We start from the raw sequence: 15,489 nt of genomic DNA, 5'->3' as shown, positions 1-15,489 counted from the left end.
TCACACCCTGGGCCAAAGGCAGGCGCTGAACCGCTGAGCCACCCAGGGACCCCCCTCTTTCAATATTTTAAATAATGTACTTCTCACAGTTCCGGAGGCTGGGAAGTCCAGTTTTACTGACATGGAAATGTGATTCAGTCCTGGGTGAGGGTTTTCCTGGCTTGCAGATGGCTGCTTGCTCCCTGAGTCTTCACATTGCTGGGAGGCAGTGGGGACAGCAGCTCTGGTGTCTCTTGTTACAGGGACACTAATCCTATTGGGTCAGCACCTCCCCCTCCTTATGACCTCCTTTAATTTTAATTACCTGCATAAAGGCCCTATCGCCAAATACCCTCACATTGAGGGTGGGGGCTCCAACATACTAATTTGTGTGTAAACAACAACAAAAGAACGTGTGTGTGTGTGTGTGTGTGTGTGTGTGTGTTTGGGGGTGGGGGACACAATTCAGCCCATAACACCACATTGAAGTCATATTTCTAAACAATACAAAAACAGAGAAAAAATAATAATACCCCAAAGTCAATTCCTCTCTGCCAGAGATTCGAATGCAGTCGGTCTGGGGTGGGGTCTTGTCCCAATACTTTTTTTTTTTTTTTTTTGGACTTTTTTTTTTTTTTTTTTTTTTAAAGCACTCCCAAGGATCCTACTACGCAGCAGGGCTCCAGACGCTAAGACGGCCTCGCCGGGCCGCTCTAGGCCTTGAACCTGGCAGGAGGAGCCGCCGCTGCGCTTATCCTGGAATGCACAGACTGCAGTGCCGGATAAGGAAATCAGTGCAAAGCTCTCTTTTATCTGGAGGAAGTCGTGCATGAAGTGCTGGTGCAGAGGTGGCTGCTGAGGTCCCAGCGCCGGGCCCGTCGGGCTGGTCCGGGGGCCGCTGCACCGGCTCTCGGCCCGGGCCCTGCGCGCACCTGCACCGCCGGCTCCTGGCGGGGGGCCCAGGCTTAGCATCTCTTTTGAGCCTCAATGTAGCCCCGCTGAGGAGGCAGGAAAGCCGTGATTGGAATAAGCCGCGGTGGCCCTGGGTGAATAATTGTGAATGGAATCCGCGCCGGAGACTTGTGGTTCTCACAGCTGCAGGGTGGGGGGGGTGGGGGGGGTGGGGGGGGGACCACCATGGGAATTCGGGGAGTATTGTTCAGCGCGGGCTGCACCTTCCATTGTTGGGCTCTAATTACAGCTTTTGTTTCACCATAAAGTACAGTTATTAAATGCTGGCCGGAACGGAGCCGTCTCTACAGGCCAGGGGGGCGGCGAAGGCACGCTATTTTTAGAGCTACCCCTGCTGTGCTGGGGGAGGGGCGGGGGGTGGGTAGGAACCTGCCAGCTTTGGGGTGAAAGCGAATTCTTTCTGAGGGAGGCGGACAGCGCTGAAAATGAAGAAGCCATCCCCGTCCTGCTCTGGTCTCCAGAAGTCCCTTTATTTATACATATTTACTTTTGCAGCCAGAAGGGGGTGTGGGGTAAACTTGGGAAAGCAAACTGAAGTCCCCCTGTATTATGAGTCAAGGTCTTCCAGCGAAACAGACTGATTGGGACATAGATATAGAAAGATATAGATAGACAGTAGGCGTAAAGATACAGACATATGAGAAAGGAGGCTTTTTAGAGGAATTGTTTCAGGTGGCCATGGAGGCTGAGAAGTCCATGATCTGCTCTCTGCAATCTGGAGAGCCAGGAAACCTGGTGGTGTCATTCAGTTTGAGTCCAGGAGCACGGATGTCTGAGGGCAGGAGAAGATGGATGTCTCCTCGGCCCAGGCAGCCACAAGTTCACCTCCCTCCACCTTTTTTGTTCTTTTCAGGCCGTAAATGGATTGGATGATGCCTACCCACATTGGGGAGGGAGATTGTTACTCAGTCTATCAATTCAAATGTCAATCTCTTTCAGAGACATTGTCACAGATACATGCAGAAATAATGTCTTACCAGCCATCTGAGCATCAGTCAAGTTGACACATAGGACTGGCTATCACATCCCCCTTGCGCTGGCATCCTTGGTCCCTCTAAGGGAGCCTCTCCACCTTCCCCAATACCATATCCACAGGATGCTGCTCTCTAGATGTACCAAACTCCTCAAGATCCTGGACCACAATGATACCTCCATCCCAGTCCCCCCAGATATGTGTGTGTTTTACAGCGATCAAAGTAATTATGATCACTTTGCCAAGTAAAGTGTTTTAAGTGTTTTAGAGCAATCAAAGTAATTCAAGAACCTACCCACTGCCCAGGTGAGAGATTCTAAAATGTATCATTCGTCTTGGTCAGGTAAGCTCAGGCATCTTATTCAGGTAAACTGAATAAGACAATCGTGTATATTGGTGAAGCCATTAATGTGTCCCAGACACCTTGCTAAGAGTGCATATTTGCTAACATGTGTTATTTCATTTAAGACTCATGATGAGCTGTAAAGTAGGAATTATTATCAACTCCAGTTTACAGATGAGGAAATGTTGAGGATCAGAGGAGTAAGGTAAGGAGCCCAAGGTCACAGCTGGTCAGTGCAGATGGACTTCAGAGCCCTAGCTCCTAGGGGAGCCCCTGTCTTGGGGTGGGACCCACGATGTCCACAGGGTTTGTGCTGGGAGCTGTGACTTCTGCTTCTCTTCCTCTGGGGCCAAGACATGGCAGCCCTCCCAAGTGCTTGAGGCATTGGTTCTTGTTGTTGAAGGCAAATATACTCTTCAGATAAACACAAAGATGGATGAGAGAATCCAGTGGCCTTTAACTCAAGGAGGAGCTTGGTTGAAGTGGGACAGGTGAGTTGCAGGGGTCTGAGGAGGAATTCCCACAGGCCAAAGAATGTGTGAAGCCCTAGATGGACTCATTCCCAGATCCTCTTCCAGCTCTGTCTGGAAGAAAGAGCCCTTTACCTTCTAGACTGTTCCTCTACTTAAGTACCCAGCACTGGCCCTGGACAAGCACCTTGGCTTCAGAAAATCTTCCTTTTCATGCTTTCATGCCACACTGGAGCAAGAGTTTACAAGTTTGGATGGGAGCAGGCATTCTGTGCTTCACAACTTTAGGGCTTACCAGCATCCCAGACCTTCCACATGTGGTCAGGATAATTAAAGTAGGACCTTACTGGGGAGTGTGATGGGGCTGGAGCCTCACCAGACCCCAGAGATCACGGAGGCGCTGAGGAATTTTAGAGGTTCTGTAGAATAGGGGTCCTAAGGCAGGACACCCCTGCTTCTGCTCCCTAAAAATCTTGGAGGCAATTATCTGTCCTTATTCCTTTTTCTTTTTTTCCTTGTTGAGCCTGGAGTTTGGGTTGGCTGCTGACCTGTTCTGAAACCCTGTTCTCATACCTCTGTGAACATGATTTGTGCATAGTCTCTCATACCTCTTCCCTGAAGGATTGTGCTCCAGCCTTGGGACACAAGAATAAGCTCCAGAAGGAGCATCCAGTCACCTGACCTGTATTCTGGGCAGGTCACTTAATCCCACCCCACCCTGGGTAATTACTGAGACTCATCCTTCCTATCGCTTGGCTGAAGTCCAGTGCGTGGGAAGGCTGGGAGGGCCAGCTTTCTGACTCCTTAACCAGAACAGCAACCCCACTGACTGCTGCGGGATTCATCTGTACACTGAAAAACAGGGAAGAGCTCTTTTTTACTCTCTGCCACCCAGTTTCTGGAAGGGACACCATAGGAACAAAGCTGGGTTTGCAGACTGTTTGGTTCATGTTCAATGCTTGTTTTATCTTGATTCTGATTTCTAGTGAGAACAGGGGTTTACTTCTGGACTTCCTTCTTCTCTCTACTTCTGATTCTGACTGCCCATGAAGTAGGCTGGTGGCCTTCATCATTGAACAGATATTTCTGTCCTAGGCACGGAGGATAGGGTGATGAACAAAACTGATAGAAACTGATAGAAAAGGGTCGCATTCTAGAGTGATGTGCAGAAAATAAACGAGATAAATAAGTAAAATACATAATGTATAGGAAAGGGATCAATGCTAAGGAGAAAAATATAAAGCAAGGAAGAAAGACATGAATTGTCCATGAGGGGAGGTCAAATATTTCAGAGGTGACGAGCGCTCAGTGACTTTCTGTGTGATTTTTGGATCAGTCATGTGACTTGTCTACACTGCCCTACTTTGTGTTGTCAAAAGGGTTAATTCTCTGTGGAGGATCCTGGGTACTGCATGTACGCATACAGAACGGACTTGATGAATATTTTCGAATGAAACATCAAAGTGCTTTACACACTGAAGGTGTGATGAGGAGGAGAAGAGTGATATTTTCAAGGTAAATTGCAGATTCTTGAATTCAGACTCCTCCTCTCCTTTTTCTTCAGATGATGAGTAGCCATGGAATATGCCAGCATTCCTCAGTGCTGTCTGTGGGTCCTGGATGTTCTGGGTTTGTTCTCAGACTGTAATTTCAACAAGGGAATATTCCACATACTTCTTCTTTTTTAAACACCAAGAGTACTGTTATGTAATAAATCTCTCCATCCAAAAACAGGCTGGAGGAAAAGGAGAGAGAGGAGTATTATTATGGTTGTTATTATTATTATTATTATTATTATTATTATTATTATTATTATTGGTCACTACATTAATTGGCTGAGCCTGAGCCTTCCCTACAGAAGGGTGTTAACAGGTTCTGGTTATACTGCAACCTCAAAGTAGCGTTGGGGTTACCTGGCTGTTTGTCTTTGGGCAATTTGAATCACTTTTCTGGCTCTCCTCATTGTTTGTACATGTGGCTCTCAGTATCAAACAACCTTTGGGGCTTGTTGGGCAAAAACCAAAAAGGAATAATTTAAGTTCACTCAATAAATAATGTCCTGTCCAGAGTGAATGAGAGGCTCTCTGCTTCAGAGGTCTGATCTCTGGGCTAGGGTTTCCAGATCAAATACATGCTAAATTTGAATTTGAATTTCAGATACATAGGGGGGTTTTGTTTGTTTTTAGTTTAAGTATGTCCCAAATATCTGAGAATCTTTGAGGATTCCAGAGCTGGAGACTCGCTCCAGTCCCTCTAGTGAAGGAGGGCAAGCTCAAATGTCTAGAGGAATTGGAAAAGTGATATCTGGATTTTTATGTGAAATTATCCTTTCTTTTATTTTTTAAAGGTTTTATTTATTTGAGAGAGAGAGAGCATGCACAAGCAGGGTTGGGGGGCGGGGGGAGGGGGAAGCAGACCCCCCTCCAGCTGAGCAGGGAGTCCAATGTGTTGCTCAATCCCAGAACCCTGAGATCATGACCAGAGCTGAAGGCAGATGCTCAACCGACTGAGCCACCCAGGAGCCCCCAAATCGTCCTATTTTTAAATGTTAGCCACACAGTCAGTTTATAAAAACCCCAAACCGACTGTTTGAACTAAAGGAACCAGTGCTCTGGCCAGTTTATAAACTATTATCAGGCCAAACACTTTCAACCACTATCCGGATGAAGAAATGAAGCTTTAAGAAGACAGGTGTCAGCAAGGCTACAACAGCTAAGGTTTCTCAAAAGATAACAGAACCGTCACCTTGGAAATGTTGAAGATGAGCAGTCTGAGAGAGCCAGGACAGGAGCATTCCATGGAAGGTGTATTCACCTCCATCAGCTTATGGGACTCTGAGAACATTCTCCATGTTCAGCACTTGGAATCACTGAGAATCAAGAAAGGCAAAGTGTCACCCTCTGCCTAAGGTCGCACAGGGAAGTCTCTTCAGATAAGTCTAGGGCCATTTTTCACTTCTCCTTTGATTCAGATGACATAATATCTTTAGGATCCTAATAAAGACGAACTCCAGATCCAATTTTCTGCTTCATAAACAGAAGGGAGTCAGAAGGCCAGGCTGAGTGCCCAGACTTTTAACCCAGTTCACAAATACAGAAGGAGGTAAGTCGTCAAGATTCAGCCATGGAACCAGGTCATCGGCATTGTACCTCGTGTCTTCTGTCTCAGCAGCTGAACAGCTTGTCCTGCCACTGAACGTCGCCTTGTCTCCTGTACATCTTCACATAGGAAGGATGTTCTGAAAGGCATTGATAACGATTTCGAAGGGGGGAAGGATGTGATCTAAAGCTGTGCATGGGGAAGGAAAGGAAGGACGCAGATGGAACAAATATTTATTGAGAACCTAGCGTGTACCATGCACTTTGGAGGGTGTGGCATATAATTCTTCCCCAGCTCTTTGCCTGTCTGAATAATGCTCATTTTTCAGGTTTCGGCTCAACACCTTCCTAGAGTACCCCTCCCTCTCTTTAACTTGCTCTGTTTCTCCACTGCATTAAAATCTTGCTTATTTAAGGACCTGCGCCCCCTCACAGATTGCAGGCTCCACGAGGGCAGGATGGTGTCTGTCCTAATCTCAAGATGTACACCTAGCGGGTCTCATGAGATTCGGCGCATAGCAGGTGCTCAACAAATAGGTTAGGTATTCTTACGAATAGTCACGAGCATACACATTCATGCTGCAACTGTCCTGAAAGAATCTGAATTCTTCGTTCTGTACGTTTCTCTAAGCGCCCTTGTCCTACAAAGTTAGGAAGCTGAGCTACTAGCTCTGGGGGAGAAACGGTTATGAGCGAAGAGTTGGCGCGCAGAGCTGTAGAGGGGTTTTCCTTCAGGTCACGCAGTAGCCTGCGTAGGGATGCTTCCTGGACCGATGATGGAACAGCTTGCAAACAGATGATGCGCACACGAACCAAGCCTGTCTTTAAAGATCCCAGGGCCGCGAAGCTTTGGGCGATGACGTCACAGAACCCCGAGCTCCCCCGCCCCCGCTCCACGTCCACCCCGCCCACTCCGAGCCAAGCCCCTTGGTGCTCCAAGACTACCAATCCCAGGAGGCACCGCAGCGCAGGGGCCCAGAGCTCCCCGCGCAGTCCGCCCCGACGCGCCGAGGCAGCCTCCTCTGGAACTAGGAAGACGCCCCAGGCCCGGCCCGCCACGCCGCCGGGACCGCGCGCGGGGCCTGCCGGGACTTGTAGTCTCCGCGGGCTGGGCGTGCGGGCTCCGGAATCTCGGCCGCCGTCTGGGGGCCGCGGCGGCGCGGGCGCGCGTGCGCAGTGCGCGGACGGGCCGTCGCGGGCGCCGCTCCGGCAGCTCGGGGCCGGTGGGAGCCGGGGCCGCGGCTGCGCGGTGCGGAGGGCCGAGGGCCGACGTGAAGTTGGGCGTGAGAAGCGCGGCCGCTCCGGGGCGGGGTGGGCGGGGCCGGGCTCCGGGAGCGCCGCGCCGGCTGGGGGAGAGCAGGGAGGCGTCCGCGCGTCCGCCGAGGGGCCGGCGGGCGCTGGTGAGTGCGGGGCGGCGGGCGGCGGGCGGCGCGGCGGCCCGGGCTGCGCCGCACCTGGGCGAGGCCGCGGCGCCCGCTCACCTGCGCGCGCGGGCTGCGGGGCTGCGGGGCTGCGGGGCTGCGGGCTGCGGGGCTGCGGGAGGGGGCGGCGTCCTCTTCCCGCGACTCGTTTATTGTTTCTCCGACTCGGCCCCCGGCGGCGTCCGGCGCGGGAGGGCGGGGGCCCGGCCGGGGCGGGCGGCGGCGCGCGGCTCCCGGGGGCGCCGTGCGGGGATTCCCGGCGGCCGACGCCTGTCGGGGCCGCTCCGCCTCCGGGGGCTCGGCCGCCGCGGGCAGCGTTTCCTAGCGTCTTCCTGCGCTTTCGCTTTAGGACTCGGCGAGGCGGCAGGCGGCCCCGCCCCGGGCGGCGGAGTCCGGCTTCACCTCCGCGGGTTCGCGGCGCGGGGGCCGCAGGTGCCTCGCCCAAGGTCACGCAGGTAGGAGCGCGGAGGCGCCCGGCTGGCACCCCGGCCCCGGAGCCTGCAGGCCAGCTGCCCGGCGGCCCTCGGCGGTTTGCGGTTTCTCGCCGATGCTTTCTATTGACCCTCCTGGATAGGTCGTCAGCGGGGGAAAGTTGTCACAGTGAAAACGGTCCTGTTATCTATAGCGCCCGTTGCCTTCGTGGAAGCGGAGTGGCGCGGAGCCGCGGAGCCGAGCATCTGCCCGGGCTGCGCGCGGCGCTCGACGCTCCTGCTTGGGGCGACCCCAGGGGAGGCTTGAGGCCGGGAGGCGCGCGCAGCCGGGGCCGGCCCACGCTCCTCTCCCCACCTTTCTTACTCTGATCGATCGGTCGCTGGATCGTCGCCCGCTTCTGCAGGACTCGCTTTGTTTTAATGAAGTCAGCTGCCTTTGTGAATTAGTTTTCTAACTAGAAGATCTTATTTCCTGTGTGTTTAACGACTGGAACAAGCAGCGCACTTAGGAGGTTGATCACCATTGTCCTTCTGTCTTGCAACCTCTGATCCGTCGGCTTTATTACTCTCCACCCCCCACCCAGGGGCTCAGCTTACATACTTTCTATGTAGGTGTAATGCCCCTGAAAACACTGGAAAGCGAAATTTGGCCCAGCTTTATAGGAATGGGAGAGAAACACGCAGAAAATCAGCCTGGGAAGCTAGAGAATCTTGATTCTCTAGAAATCAAGGGAAAATCTAGAAAATCATTCCGTGAAGCCAGAAATCAAGCTGTGAAGCTTTTCTTCCCGATGAGAAAGGCTCTAAGATAGGAAGATTCATTCTAAAATGCCTGTTGGTTTTCGTGCTCCCAATTTTCGTATTAATACACTTGTGCAGAAAAAAAAAAAAAATTTCCCCAAATAAAGTCTGTTTAAATAGTCCTCATCTTGGCCAAATCTTCCCAAGGAAAATTACATTTTAGGATATTTATAGATTTAAACAAGGATGCCTGAGCTTAGTGGAATTCGAGTTAATGGTTAATTTATTTTATAGTGCTATAAACCCTACAGAATATCCATTGATGAGGTTTCTCTTGAAGAGCGAGCCATATCAAGGAATATCGGGGAATATAGCTGGGAATTTGCTTTTGGTGGCAAGTAGTGGGTAACTTTTGGGACTTGAGGAGTTGTGATTTATACGTATTGAAACTGCTTCATATTGCACTTTATCTTGCTAATTAGTGGTTTTATGGTTGCTTTGGGGGGAGGGAAGTAGCAGCTTTGTATCTTTTTATCCTCCAGCTTTAACAATGTAGCAACATAGGAAAGAGAGGTGGTGTGTCAATTGGAAATTGTCATAGACCAGGAGAGACAGTAAAACAGGATAAGTATACAATTGTTAGGAAACTGCTATGAATTCATAAGCCGGAAGGACCTTTTTAGAAATGTTTAAGGACATTAAGAATAGCATTGGGCTATTTTCTTTAAAAAGCCGCTGTGGGCAGCCCTCCCGTATTTATTGTTAACATATAGGATATGACAATATTGAAGACTCCTGGGAAAATATTTAGGAAAGATGGAAACATTTTATATTTTTACAGAGGCTTTTCCTCTAGAAATGTCTAATGCAGCTTAAAAACAAAACAGAAAAGGACTTTTACTTCTGCCTGAAAGTTCTTTTAGTCCTGCTGCAAAACTTGTATTTTGACTGTATGATGATTTGAACCCAGAATGAAATCTATGAAATATAACCTATTAACATATTTTAAGTTGGACTTTGATAACGAAATATTACTGGATTTTAAGAAGATTTTATTCATTTATTCATGAGAAACACAGAGAGGCAAAGACATAGGCAGAAGGAGACGCAGGCTCCCTGTGGGGAGCCCGACGTGGGACTCGATCCCACGACCCTGGGATCACGACCTGAGCCAAAGGCAAATGCTCAACCACTGAGCCACCCCGGCGTCCCAGAAATATTACTGGATGTTAAATTGTTGTTCTGATTTAAATCTGTCATTTAAGAATGAGAGAGAGAAATTGTATTCTGAATACAATATAGTAATTATTCAGATGTGATAACATTCTGCTTTTATGAGGTCAAAACTTCAAGTGCTATAGTAGTAACTGCCTCAGCTTTGAGCTGAAGTAACATACAAATACTCCTCCACATGCTTGAGCATTTTACTTCTGTTAATATTAAATTTTGATTTTAAATTTCAAGATGATTCTCCTATTTCTGATCTGCAATAATAAAATGGCTTCAGTAGGAAATAAATATTAAAGCTGAGTTTTTAATTGTTTTGACCATTTGTAAGTAAACAGCATTTAGAAAGGTATTGACATGATATCAGAGAAGAGTTCTTAGGACAGAAACTTCTGGTAGTTTTAGATGCTTGTATGTAATGCTTAATTATTTTTAGAAACATAGAAATATGGGATGTTTTTATCCAAAAATAAAAATTTCTGTTGATTCTTGTTATAGCAGTAGGACTCTGTTGTGCTTAATGAGTAACATTAAACCATTGAACTCTGAGTAATATTTTTTCCTAGTAGCTGCTGTGTCGTACAGAATATCTGAGCTTATAATTCCTAGAAGATATTTAAGCAAACATATTTGCTGTTTATTTTGATGAGCCTTTTGATTAGTTGAATTGCTTTGATTCAGGGAAATCGTGTTTGGGGGATTTTATATCAGAATTTGAATTGGAATGTCTGTTGACTGTAAAAGAAAGTCAGTGTCATTTAGGATATTTTTTAGCATTTAAATAAGCCTTAGAGTCTTATATATTTTTTTCCTACACGGAAACCTTGTAATTGTCACTGTGATAGTTTTATTTTCCAAAAAGTTGTGGTTTTACCCCTTACACAGCCTAGCCTCTTAGCGTTTCACCAGTGAACTCTGGGTTCTGTGCTCAGTTTACCCTGTCCTCGAAGAAAGGACAGTCACAGGCACTTAGAACTGGAAGCAGTCTCAGAGGACTTCTAATGTAGCGTCTTACCCAGTACAGTAAATCCCCTGTGAGAATGTTCATGTCTGGTGTTTCCTCTCATTACTAAGGGCATGATGCTGTTCCATATATCATCAGGTTAGTGAGCAGTCTGAGCTTGGTGAAAACAAACAGAAGACAGTTTTATTTTTCACCATTCACTGCTTTCAACTATGATATTCATAGGATCTTCCTCCCCCTCCCCACCCCGAACCTCATAACATCGTGGACAAATGATAGCTTTTTCCATCATTTATAGCTATTAAAAGCTCCAGTCTGTCTATTTCAGTTTAAACCTTCAGTCTCCTATTCAATTTTAAGTTCCTCTCCTCTCTTACCCCAGTGTCAAGCCACTTAACTACTTGAACTACTTGGAGTGGGGAGGAATTGTGGTATGCTCCCAGAATTCCTCTTTCTCTTTCCTCTTCTGTATCTACTTGGTTAGGGACTTGTAAGAAGAAAAATGGAAAAAGAGAAGTCTATCTTACTGGGTGCTGTTAAAGCCCTCTTTTGATTAACAGTGGCAAAACGTTGATGTCCACTGATAGGCGTCCACACTGGACTCTCACAGAGAGACTCCCCACTGCACCTAGTTCCTGAATATGAAATTTGCTGTGGGCTTACACTGCCACATCCTCATCCCTGACCTGTCATCCCACCCTCTGGTTCCTAGGAGTGTGTGGGGGGTGAGATGCATTGGGGATCTTTTCTCCCCGCAGCCAGATTTTTTGATAACAGCAAGATAGCTCAAGTCTAGCTATCTTCTGCAGCTTCCATTTAACCCACTGGAAACTCACTTCCTTGTGATGCCAAGTAATGGTATGCCAGCTGCATAAATGCCCCCTTTTGTGCCCTTACATTGCATATTAAATGCCCCTGCTCCGACAGGTACAGGGCAACCACTCAGCGTACTTGATAAGTAGGCAGTGAACTACGGAATGGGTTGCCGGTCTCTCCTTGTAAACTCTTCTTGGTGAATGACTCTGTTAGAGGGCTCCTGCCACTGTTTTGGGGTGAATACCCCCTTCCTTTCCATGTGTTCTCCCTGAAGACTTGGAAGACTTTCAGTTTTTTCCCTCTCTTCTGTCAAATGCTTATATCAAATTATGGTAAGGTATTGATTAGAGTGCCAGAGCCCTGAAGGGGGTGTGTGTGAGGGAAGGGATGTCAGTGCTGGGCTTCCTGGATGTTTGATCCTTGATGTCTATATATCCACAATTTTGGGTTTGTTAGCAAATTTGGGACAACAGGGCTAGTCCCACTCAACACAGTTAACAAATAATAGTGAAGCCCTGTGGGCCTAATGATGTCTCACTGTGAAGAACTTAAGTTTTTTTCTTTTTTTTTGTTTGTGTCTCTGGTTTTTGTTTTGTTTTTATTTTTTTGGCTTACTTCCTGGTTCCTGACCGATGAAGTATTAACTGTGAATATATTAATTGATGACTGTAACTAACTATACTTTAGACTGAAGGATACATATGCTGGAAGGTTTTAATAATACAGCTTTATCTCTTCTTGCCTCATACTAGCTTTACTAAAAATACAAATAGAAATAGAAATATAGTGTTTGAACTTTTTTCCTTCCATAGTCCAAACAAACCAGTCAGTTAAATCTGCTAAATGATTTTTTATCTAATGAGGAAAAAGAAAGTTTCTGTCTAGAAACTGAAATATTAATGTTCTTTGCAAGAACATGGGTGGGTCTAGAGGGTATAATGCTAAGTGAGGTAAGTCAGCCAGGAAAAGACAAATACCATATGATTTCACTGGATTCATGTGGAAGTTAGGATACAAAACAAATGAACAAAGAAAAAAGAGACAAAAAAGACCCTAGCTTCTTAGATACAGAGAATAAACCGGTGGTTGCTAGAGGGGAGGTGGGTGGAGGATGGGTGAAATAGGTGAAGGACATCAAGAATACACTTATCTCAGTGAGCACTGAGTAATGTATAGAATTGTTGAATCACCATATTGTACACCTGAAACTAATATAACACTGTGTGTTAATTATACTTGAATTAAACAATTGTGGAGGAAGAAAATATTTGTGGCAGTAATTATGGGCTCCTTGATACTTCATTCAACAAGTAGTTGAGTGCCTTCCATGTGACAGGCACTGTTTTAAGTGCTGAAGAAACAATAGTAGATACACACAAAAATCACTGCTCTGATGGATTGTACATTCCAGTGTGGGGAAACAGGTAAATAGGTAAATGATATTGTTTGTTAGCAGCAAATGCTAAGGAGAATAAAACAGGAAAGGGAGATAGGAAGTGGCTGTATAGTTCGCTTTTGCAATTTTAGATAGCATCAAGATAGGTTGTCACTTTTTCTCTGAGAAAGCGATATTTGAGTTCAAAGGCCTGAGTGGGGAGCTTGTCTGACATAGTAGGAAGTCCATCGGCCAGATGAGTGACCGAGGGGGTGCTGGGATACGGTTTGGGAGGCATAGGTGAGGCCTGTATGTCTTTGTAAGGGCTTTGGTTTTTACTTTGAGTGAGATGAGATCCCATTGAAACAATGGTTCTTAACCTTGGCTGAACACTGGAATTATCTGGGGAAATTTAAAAATGTACTGATGTTGGGGTGCCTGGATTGCTCAGTCAGTTAAGCGTCTACCTTCAGCTTTCTGCTCAGTGGGGATTCTGCTTCTCTCGCTCTCTCAAGTAAATAAAATCTTTTTAGAAAAATGTACTGATGTCCAAATCCCATCTCTAAAATTTTGTTTCATTTCTTCTCTCTCTCTCTTTTTAAAAGTTTTATTTATTTAAGTAATGTCTACACTCAGTGTGGGGCTCAGACTTATAATCCTTGAGATCAACAGTTGCATGCTCTTCTGACTGAGCCAGCCAGGCACCCCCTGCCCCCCATTTCCAGAGTTTCTGATTTAATTGGTCTGGGGAGGTGTCCAGCCTTGGCATCAGGATTTTTAACAACTCCTAGGTAATTCTAATAATAAGCCAAGGTTAAGAGTTTTGAGCAGAGTGACATTACCTGGTATTGAAGTGCCTGGGTTCCAGAGCCAGACTCCTCTGGTTTGAATCTGAGCTGTGCCACTTCCTAAACCTGTGACCTTGGACAACTTATTTTTAAAATTCTCTGTGCTTTATTTTCTCATCTGTAAAGTTGTTATAAGGATTAAATAAGCTAATATTTAAATATTTAGGACAGTGCTTGGCCAGTAGTAAAATGTGTTTATTGAATAAACACTTGAATATATGTTTTAATGGGATCACTCTGTTGTGTTGAGAATAATAAAGTGAAGGGGGTAAGAGCAGAAGCAAGGGACAGTCATCTAGTTGAGAGCTGATGGTGGCCTGGACCAGAATGGCAGCCGAGTAAGTGATGAGAAGTAGTGGGATTCTGGATATGCTTACAAGATGGAGCCAACAGGTTTTGCTGATTGGATGTGTAATGAAAGAGAAAGAAGATTCATTCAACTCTGGCTCTAAGATATTTTGCCTGAACAGCTGGAAGAAGGGAGTGGTTGTTTACTGAGATGAGAAAGATAGAGAGGAGCAGGTTTCTAAGGGGAATACCTAGTGCTGTTTGTTAAGTTTGAGACATCTGTTAGATGAGTAAATAGATATGTAGACAGCTGTGTACCTGAGTCTGGAGTTCAGCTGAATGTCCAGGGCTGGAGATAACTTTTGGAAGCCATCTGTATGTAGACCTGTGTGAATAAGTGAGCTCACCAGGGGACTGCATATATATAGAGAAGAGGTCTGTGGGCCACCTCCTGGAACACTCTAACATTCAGAAGTCTGGGAGATGAAGTGTTTCTCAGGATTTCTGATGTGATCTAGAATGAAAGACAATTGTAATTCTCCCCCCCACCTTTTAAAAAAAAAAACAAACCAGCTTTATTAAGGTACAGTTCACCCATAAAGTGTACCATTCAGTGAGTTTTAGTATATTCACAGAATTGTGTAACTGTTACCACAATCAATTTTAGAATATTTTTTATTACCCTAAAAAGAAACCCTGTACCCTCCCATCCCTAAGCAACTCCTCATTGCCCTCATCCCTTCTATCCTTAGGCATGTGCTAATCTACTTCTGTCTTTATGGGTTTGCCCATATGGAGTTCATATCATTGGAATCATATAATATGTGGTCTATTTAGAGGACGAGGTAGTCTCATTAGTACTTAGCCCCTAGATTCATTGGATAATCATTTGGTAAAGGTGAGGGCTATAAGATCTTTCATTGTAAAGATACATTTTCCTCATTGTAATTAGTTAAGAAAACTGTAGGGTTGATATTTTAAGACTGTGTGAATATTCTGTTCTTTAACAACCTGTTATGTGGTGGTTTTAGTGTTATTGAAGATGCTTGCTTAAATAGTAATTATGTTGGGATTGCAAAGTGCTGATTTTCGATTACTATATTTTCAAAGACTGTAAGTTCATAATATCTCTAATTCAGATGTATTATGTAGAGTTTGCCTTTTTATTGATACATCTTTTCTCTAACCAGGAAAATCTTGGTTCCTAATAACAAATAAATAAGTGTTTTATTCATATTATATATATATATTGCATGTTATGTTTTATATTGTATAGTTTACTTTAGATATTAGTGTTATGTTATCTAAGATAGTCATAGTATTAATACATTTACAGTATCCTATAATGCACATAAAATACTATCATATATATAAAATAGTTTCAGAATGATAATACCAAGTGGGATAATAGAGTTACGGGATAAAGGTATATATGATTTTGTTAAATACTGCCATATTCACTTAAGCAGTGTTGCAGCATTTTGCATTTTCATGAGCAATGTAGAAGTACATGTTTTCTAATAGCTTCACCAATATAGTGTAT

The 15,489-nt window shown here is 45.5% G+C and overlaps 1 protein-coding gene and 1 long non-coding RNA gene across 11 annotated transcripts in view; one reads left to right on the top strand and one right to left on the bottom strand.

The window, feature by feature from the left end:
• Positions 1–3,927: 3,927 nt before the first annotated feature.
• Positions 3,928–6,820, bottom strand: LOC140620754 (uncharacterized). The gene is made up of 2 exons (XR_012020471.1): positions 5,483–6,820; positions 3,928–4,472 (listed from the first exon to the last, which is right to left on the bottom strand). It is a non-coding gene; the product is annotated as an uncharacterized lncRNA (long non-coding RNA).
• Positions 6,821–7,012: 192 nt separating this feature from the next.
• The window catches only part of PLEKHA1 (pleckstrin homology domain containing A1), a 56,103-nt gene continuing 47,626 nt past the window's right edge, over positions 7,013–15,489 (top strand). For 6 of the 10 annotated variants that reach the window (XM_072805024.1, XM_072805027.1, XM_072805025.1 and 3 more), the window contains exon 1: positions 7,097–7,235. The gene's annotated coding sequence lies outside the window, so the exon portion shown is untranslated. Of the gene's footprint in view, positions 7,236–7,497; positions 7,712–15,489 lie in introns of those variants that run through there. The other 4 variants (XM_072805020.1, XM_072805018.1, XM_072805019.1 and 1 more) reach the window with 4 other exon arrangements.

This window comes from Canis lupus, chromosome 29 (assembly GCF_048164855.1).
Source record: "Canis lupus baileyi chromosome 29, mCanLup2.hap1, whole genome shotgun sequence".
Lineage (NCBI taxonomy): Eukaryota > Metazoa > Chordata > Mammalia > Carnivora > Canidae > Canis > Canis lupus.
This window is presented reverse-complemented; position numbering and strand designations above follow the sequence as displayed.